Source organism: Seriola aureovittata, chromosome 2 (assembly GCF_021018895.1).
Source record: "Seriola aureovittata isolate HTS-2021-v1 ecotype China chromosome 2, ASM2101889v1, whole genome shotgun sequence".
Lineage (NCBI taxonomy): Eukaryota > Metazoa > Chordata > Actinopteri > Carangiformes > Carangidae > Seriola > Seriola aureovittata.
Window position 1 is genome coordinate 16,900,930 of NC_079365.1, and position 6,566 is coordinate 16,907,495.

Sequence of the window (6,566 nt, forward strand, 5' to 3'; positions counted from 1 at the left end):
TATTTTGGAGGAAGTACTTTGTGGGGCTGTTGAATGTTGTTGTGTTATACTGACAGGAGTTTATATTTTTTGTCTACCCCATTTATGTCAATGAAGGTATAGGCTACAAAACAGAAACACCTCTTTGTAGAAAGAGACGTATTTGGGATTTTTTCTGAGGTAGTGCTACGTACAAGAGTTCTGTCAACATCAATCACAGATGCAGAACAGATTAATTGTGTTTAATCATGTTTTACAACTGAGGTCTCTGAGACTAAAAACAGAAATTTGTCATCTTCTGTGGTGAACCTCTGAAACATAAGTTTAATATCATGTTTATTTGCAAATGTCATAAAATGAGAAAAAGTCATTAAGTATCCAGGTGATAAAACATTGTTAAGTGGTGCCCTAAATTACAAACAAAGGATTAGAGTTAAGTTTTTTTTTTTGTCTTTTTAATAGTAAAGAAATACTGACAAATGAAATAGTGTTTATTTTTAGACAAGATGTCAGACGAACATAAAATCATCAAGACAAAAGGAGCCACACATCTGGAAGTCTTCCACTCCTTTAATCCTACTGTGTACCCATCATGCATGAGAGTAACCCAGTGCCAAGAATACAAAACAAGCTCACTCCCACAATAGTGTGGGGGAAAACATTCACAGAAAAGCACCTAAAACGAGATATCACGTCAAATGATATTTATAAATGAACACAGGCCTCTTGTATTTCTAAGGAACTATGTTCAGTCAAAAAAATCTCTCTCTCTCTCTCTCTCTCTTTCTCTCTCTCTCTCTATATATATATAAATATATATATATAGAGAGAGAGACTTCATTATTCCATTTTACTTAATATTTCTACTACATATCAGAGAAATATTGTACTTTTATCCCACTACATACAGTATGTGTCAAAATTATTGCAGATTAAGATTTTAAACACAATATGATCCAATACTGTGAACGTTTTCATAATAGTACTTTTATTTTTAGTACTTTGAGTGCATTTTGCCTATGATTGGTCTCTACCATTACTTTGAAATTTTTGTGTGTTACTTTTACTTTTAACAGTAAAAGTAAATTGCTAAACTATATGAATACGTCTTTCACGTCAACTGTGTCTATTTAAAGTTCAACCTTTTTTCCGTTTATTGTCATGACATCAAAATCATTCATCATTAAAGAAGTCATTATAACTGATTATCTAGGGGGAAAAAATGAACACCAAATCCGGTTAATGTTAGAATAGAGTCATTTAATGTTCAAGCTGACATGATAAAAAAGATCCCTCCTGTTAGTCACTGTTCTACTGTGTTTCTGTGTTTCTCAGCAAGGGATCATTTATTTAGTGTGGTTGGCAGACACAGCAGTAAAGAACTCTTGTCACAGGTCGCAAAAGTTCAGGGATAAAAGGGATCACTCAGGAGATTACTCCCATGTACGTAACACGGACGCCTAGAACACAAACAAAGAGCATTATGTTGCTCAGCTTTATTTTAGTCGCAGCGTGCATGTTTGTGTGAGAGCAAGTGCTTCTCTAACCTTATCTTCACCACTGGGCTTTTATATCACCAAATGAAGAGTTAAGCTCAGTTTGTTTTCTTTGTATGTATCCCCTGCTGCCATAGGATTCTCCTTTTAGCTGTTTAAATGAAACATCCTTTTTTTCATGCATCCACTCAGGGCAGTGTTTTTCAATCAGATTAGTACAGCACATTCTGTTCTGTTTCACTTCCTGATGACTGTGCAGCCTGTATCCCTGTATGAACTCACCCGCGTGCTTCTGGTTACACCAAGACACTCATTCAGACAGACATATTCTAGCAACTGCCTGTTAGATTTTAGTCCTACATACAATATTTAGTAAATGTGTGTAGCCAATTATCAAGAATACCTACTGTTTATTGATTTACTTTAGCAAAGAAAGCAAGACTTTTTAGTGAAAGCTAGAATTGAGCTGAGCTAAAATGTCTTACTCAAAGCAGTAAGGTACCCTAAAGCAAGGTTTTATATTTATATTTATATTTGCATATTTAATAAATGTTTATTATATGTAAAAGCTGATTTAACCTTTGACCATTAAATTTTCCTGTTTCCTACCAGATTGGTGCTTTTTACAAGAACAGAAACAAGATGTTCTTGGTGTTTCAGGAAGGAAGACAAAAGCTCAGACCATGTGTCAATATAGAAATCTATTCATGCATTGCAGTTCAGCTCAGGTCAGTGGTGTTCACTTTTGACCTCCACAGGCAGGAGACAGTGCCAACAAAGCTACCAGGACACCGCAGTTCAGACGAGGGTTTGGGAAAACAAACACATCTCTGCCCAAGCTGGAGTCAACTGAAAAAAAGAAAAAAAAAGAAAAGAAAAAGTATGTGTATTTATTGCTAAAAGCTTCAGGTGGGTGGTGGTGCATGTTGAGAGCTGGCTGTGTTTTTTAGATCTCAAGACCGTTGTTCTGTTTCTGCGCTATCTTTTGCTTTCATTGTGAATGAAATGTTCTAATATGAGAGTGTGTGAAACTATACTTTCCTCCAATAAGTGATTGCTCAGAAGATAACTCAGCCGGTTGACAACATCCCTGGGGCGCTGCAGAATCAGGTTCACTTGTGTTGTTATGTCACCTTTATAATTAACGGGATCATCATGTTCCCTTCAATAGCTGCCTGGCCGTCTGCCAGCAGTATGGTCAGACAGTGTCCTCACCCCCTCTGATTGTGGGATTCACCCACCAGAAACCTGCAATAAGGTTTTAACTGTCTGAGCACCTGAGTTCAAAGAACAAGGAACAGACCGACCCTCTCACATGAACAAATCTGGTTAATCTATTGTCAGAGACCACACTCTCACCAAAAATTTGTGCCATATATTAAGGTTTTTAATCGTTTTAATTCAAAAATATGATGAACAGAAATACACGCAGCAGCGATATAACAGCCTCTATTGCAAACATTGTATATGGATGTAATAACATACAGTGCCAGCACCCTCAGACCACAAAAAGCACAAAAGCGAAGCCATAAAATCTTTTATGAGTTTTATGGGAACTTCAGCTGCTCTTGCACACACCCCCAGAGTATACGTTTTGGTTCAGTGAAAGTGTGACTTCATCAAAGAGATTCTGAACAAGAATTTTCATTTATAAACATCTCAACTCTGTACGCCAACATTAATGAAATGCTTTATGTTTAAACATAGTGCAACACATAAATAGGCACATAAATCACACAAATTCTTTTGCTAGTACATCTTATTACATAATGACAGGACTTACTGAAACAACTAAAACAAAACAAAACAAAACAAGATTTTATCAACATGCAAGCAGGTGATTCTGGTGTTGTCTTCAACAGGGGAATGTCCTCTCACTGACTGTCCAAAATCTGTATCTAAATTAGGACTCGCTGATTATTTATTTGATTCACAAACACCATAAGAGTCATAATCATATCTCAACATGTCCTTTAACTACAATAAACCAAATGATTGCGGCAAGTTTGATTTACCTACTGTACATACATCAACTTTGAATATTTATGCACATAAGCCAATCACAATCAACCATGTTGTTCTTAGTCTCTGAGACTTTCCTTCACTGCGTACAAAAGCAATCAAAACAAATCTTATGCAGGTTCTTCCAAACAGCTGAGACAACGGCTCACACGACTCAAAACGACTCAAAGTGACTCTTCCATTGCACACTCTTTCAACTGTTTCTCTGTCTCTCTTTAGTTTGTGTTAACTACGCTGGCATGCACTGATGACCCTCTTGTAGATCAGACAGTCACGTGGTGAGGTCTTTTGTTGCAATTAAAAGCCAATAAAGCAAAATCAACCCACAGGGCACAGTACGTGGACACAGTGGATCTGAACAACGCACAAGTCCAAACCTTTTGAGAATATTATGTATCTTATATATATATATATAAGGTTAAAGATAAACTTATTTGACTGGTCACATGGGAATTTGTTAAGTCTATTGATGTATTTGAGATTGCTGTTCTTGAGTATTTCATTACATTTCAGATTAAATGATTATACAACACTGGATATTTACTTGTTTTGCCAGACGTCTACTTAATACTTGTTGGATCACATAGGAAACCTAATATAAGCTACAGGAAGCTACAAAGCACCTAAACATTTTCACTCAAATGACAGTTCTGACTCCACACTTGGCAAGATAGCTGAACCATTCTCTTCGCAGATTTATATGTGACTTGTAATACAAGAGCTCATGTTATATGATGCAAAATACTACTTTAAAACATAACAGTAGATAATTATACATAGCAACACCTGGACAGCTTTATTGCATTGAGCTGTCATTTAACACCTTGACAGAGACTAACACTAAGTACTTTTACTTTCAATAATCAGTCTTCTAGTAGTTTAATACTTGTTTTCTATTGCTCACATTGGAAATCTAATTCAATTCACATTAGAAAACAGCTTTGAGAAACATGCATTTATTGTATGTCTTATAGGAAAAATAGCTAAATTATTTTGTTTGCAGTTTATTATTTAACTTACAAAACATGATTTCATAAAATCTCATGCATTTTTACTTCCCATCATTACATGAAGTACTTACAGTATCTTAAGTAGTCATTCAACACTGACTTTTAATACTTTGTACTTCAGTATTAGGTTTAATACATTCAACACTTATTTTATAATACTTTTCATATGGGAAACATAATTGGTAAACCATTATGGATTATATAGAAATCAAAGGAAGTAACTAAAAACATACTCAACAGTTTTGACATACTGGTACTTAACTTTACAAATTTTTTTTTTTTTTTTAACTTTACTACATTTCAGAGAGAACTAAGTGTATTACTATAATTTTACATTGGACACTTAACAGGGACTGTGCTTCACAACAAGTACTTTTACTTTCAGTATATGCTTTGATGCTGATGTAGGAAACTTAAATAGGCTCCAGCAACAGGTTAGATAGAAACATATATACTCAAGTACTGAACTTAAGCAGCCATATAGGTTTGACATATTGTATTACTGTATATTTTACTTTAAAAAAGCTGCACTCTTCTCTGAAGATTCATATTTGATTTGCAAATTAGGGTTAGGCTCATAAAATATAATGCATTATACTACTTCCTAACATTACAGATATAACATAACACTACCCAGACAAGGTCTATCACTTTAAGTTGTCATTCAGGCCATCACTTTGACAGGGACTATGCCTTAGAAGTGAGTACTTTTACTTTAAATTTTACTTGGACATTAAGTTACTGTATAGCATTAATTTGGCTACAGTTGCCAGGTTGTAGGTAGGATATAACTAAATATAATGCATTATATATATACTGTATGCCTGGCCAGCAAAACCTTTTATTACCTATCAACCTATATTAAGGTTTAACTTGCAAAACAAGAGCTCATAAAATATGATGCATCAAATTTCCCAACATTACACGAAAGAAAGACTTGAACCAGGTTCTGTGAAACAGGGACCAAGTTTATAAGTTTAGTTATCATTTGACAGGGACTGCCCTTCACTGTACATCCTTCAGTGTTTGCTTATACTTTATTAATGGTGAAAGAGAAAGTTTAATTAGGCTACAGTAACAGATTGGGTAGGAGGTAACATGCTCAAGTTACTGTAAAGCAGCTGCACAACTTTCTTTGCAGGTTAATATTTGACTTTCAAAACTAGAGCTCATAAAACACACTGTAATGCATAACACTTACCAAAATTAAAAGAAATAATTAAACAGCATCAAAAGATTTTACAAGAACCATCCTTTTTAGTGGGTAGCTACCTTCACTTTAAATCCCTGAATATTAACTATTTTACTGCTAACTTTGTTTACATTGAATTTGGTCAAAACCCATGACTTATACTTGTGGTATTTTTTAATTATAGTGTTGCTACTCTCACAAATCCTTAAAGAGTTGAATAACTGGTCCACCACTGTAAACACCACAATGTAAACATGGTTGTTTGGGAAAAGTAACAATCACAATAAAGAAAAACTATCACCACTGCTGTAGGCTGAGAATATATATTTTTTTAAAGAATAAAAAGTAAACAATTATGCACATTTGTCGAAATCCCTACCTTCTAACAAGTTATAGAAACGTTACAGCAATTGTACTTTAACCAGAAAAATGTCCGGTAAACATAAATAAAAAAGGCGGGGTTTTTACCGTCTCTTACAGAAACAGTAATCCGTCTCACCGCGCGTCTTATCGGGCATGGAAGTGAGCTTTTATTTCGGTGCTCACAAGTCCCGTATGTGCGGGAGGCAGTCGGGCTGGGGCTCGGCTATTACACAGCAGTGTTGATGATATGTGTTGTCAGCTGAGCGGAGAGGACAGCCTGCTGCGGTACAGGCTGTTCCCGGCCTGGCTCGGCACGGAACGGGTTACAGGTCAGGGTGTCTATTGGAACACAGTGTTCTCATCAGCAGCGGCAGCGGTACAGCTACAGTACAGCCGGAACATTGTGTTACTTTGTGGCTGCTTTCCAAGACCTGCCCTTAATTTTACACTAAACGCCCTCCCACAACTCTACTCTACTCTATTCTACTCTCTCTCTCTCTCTAT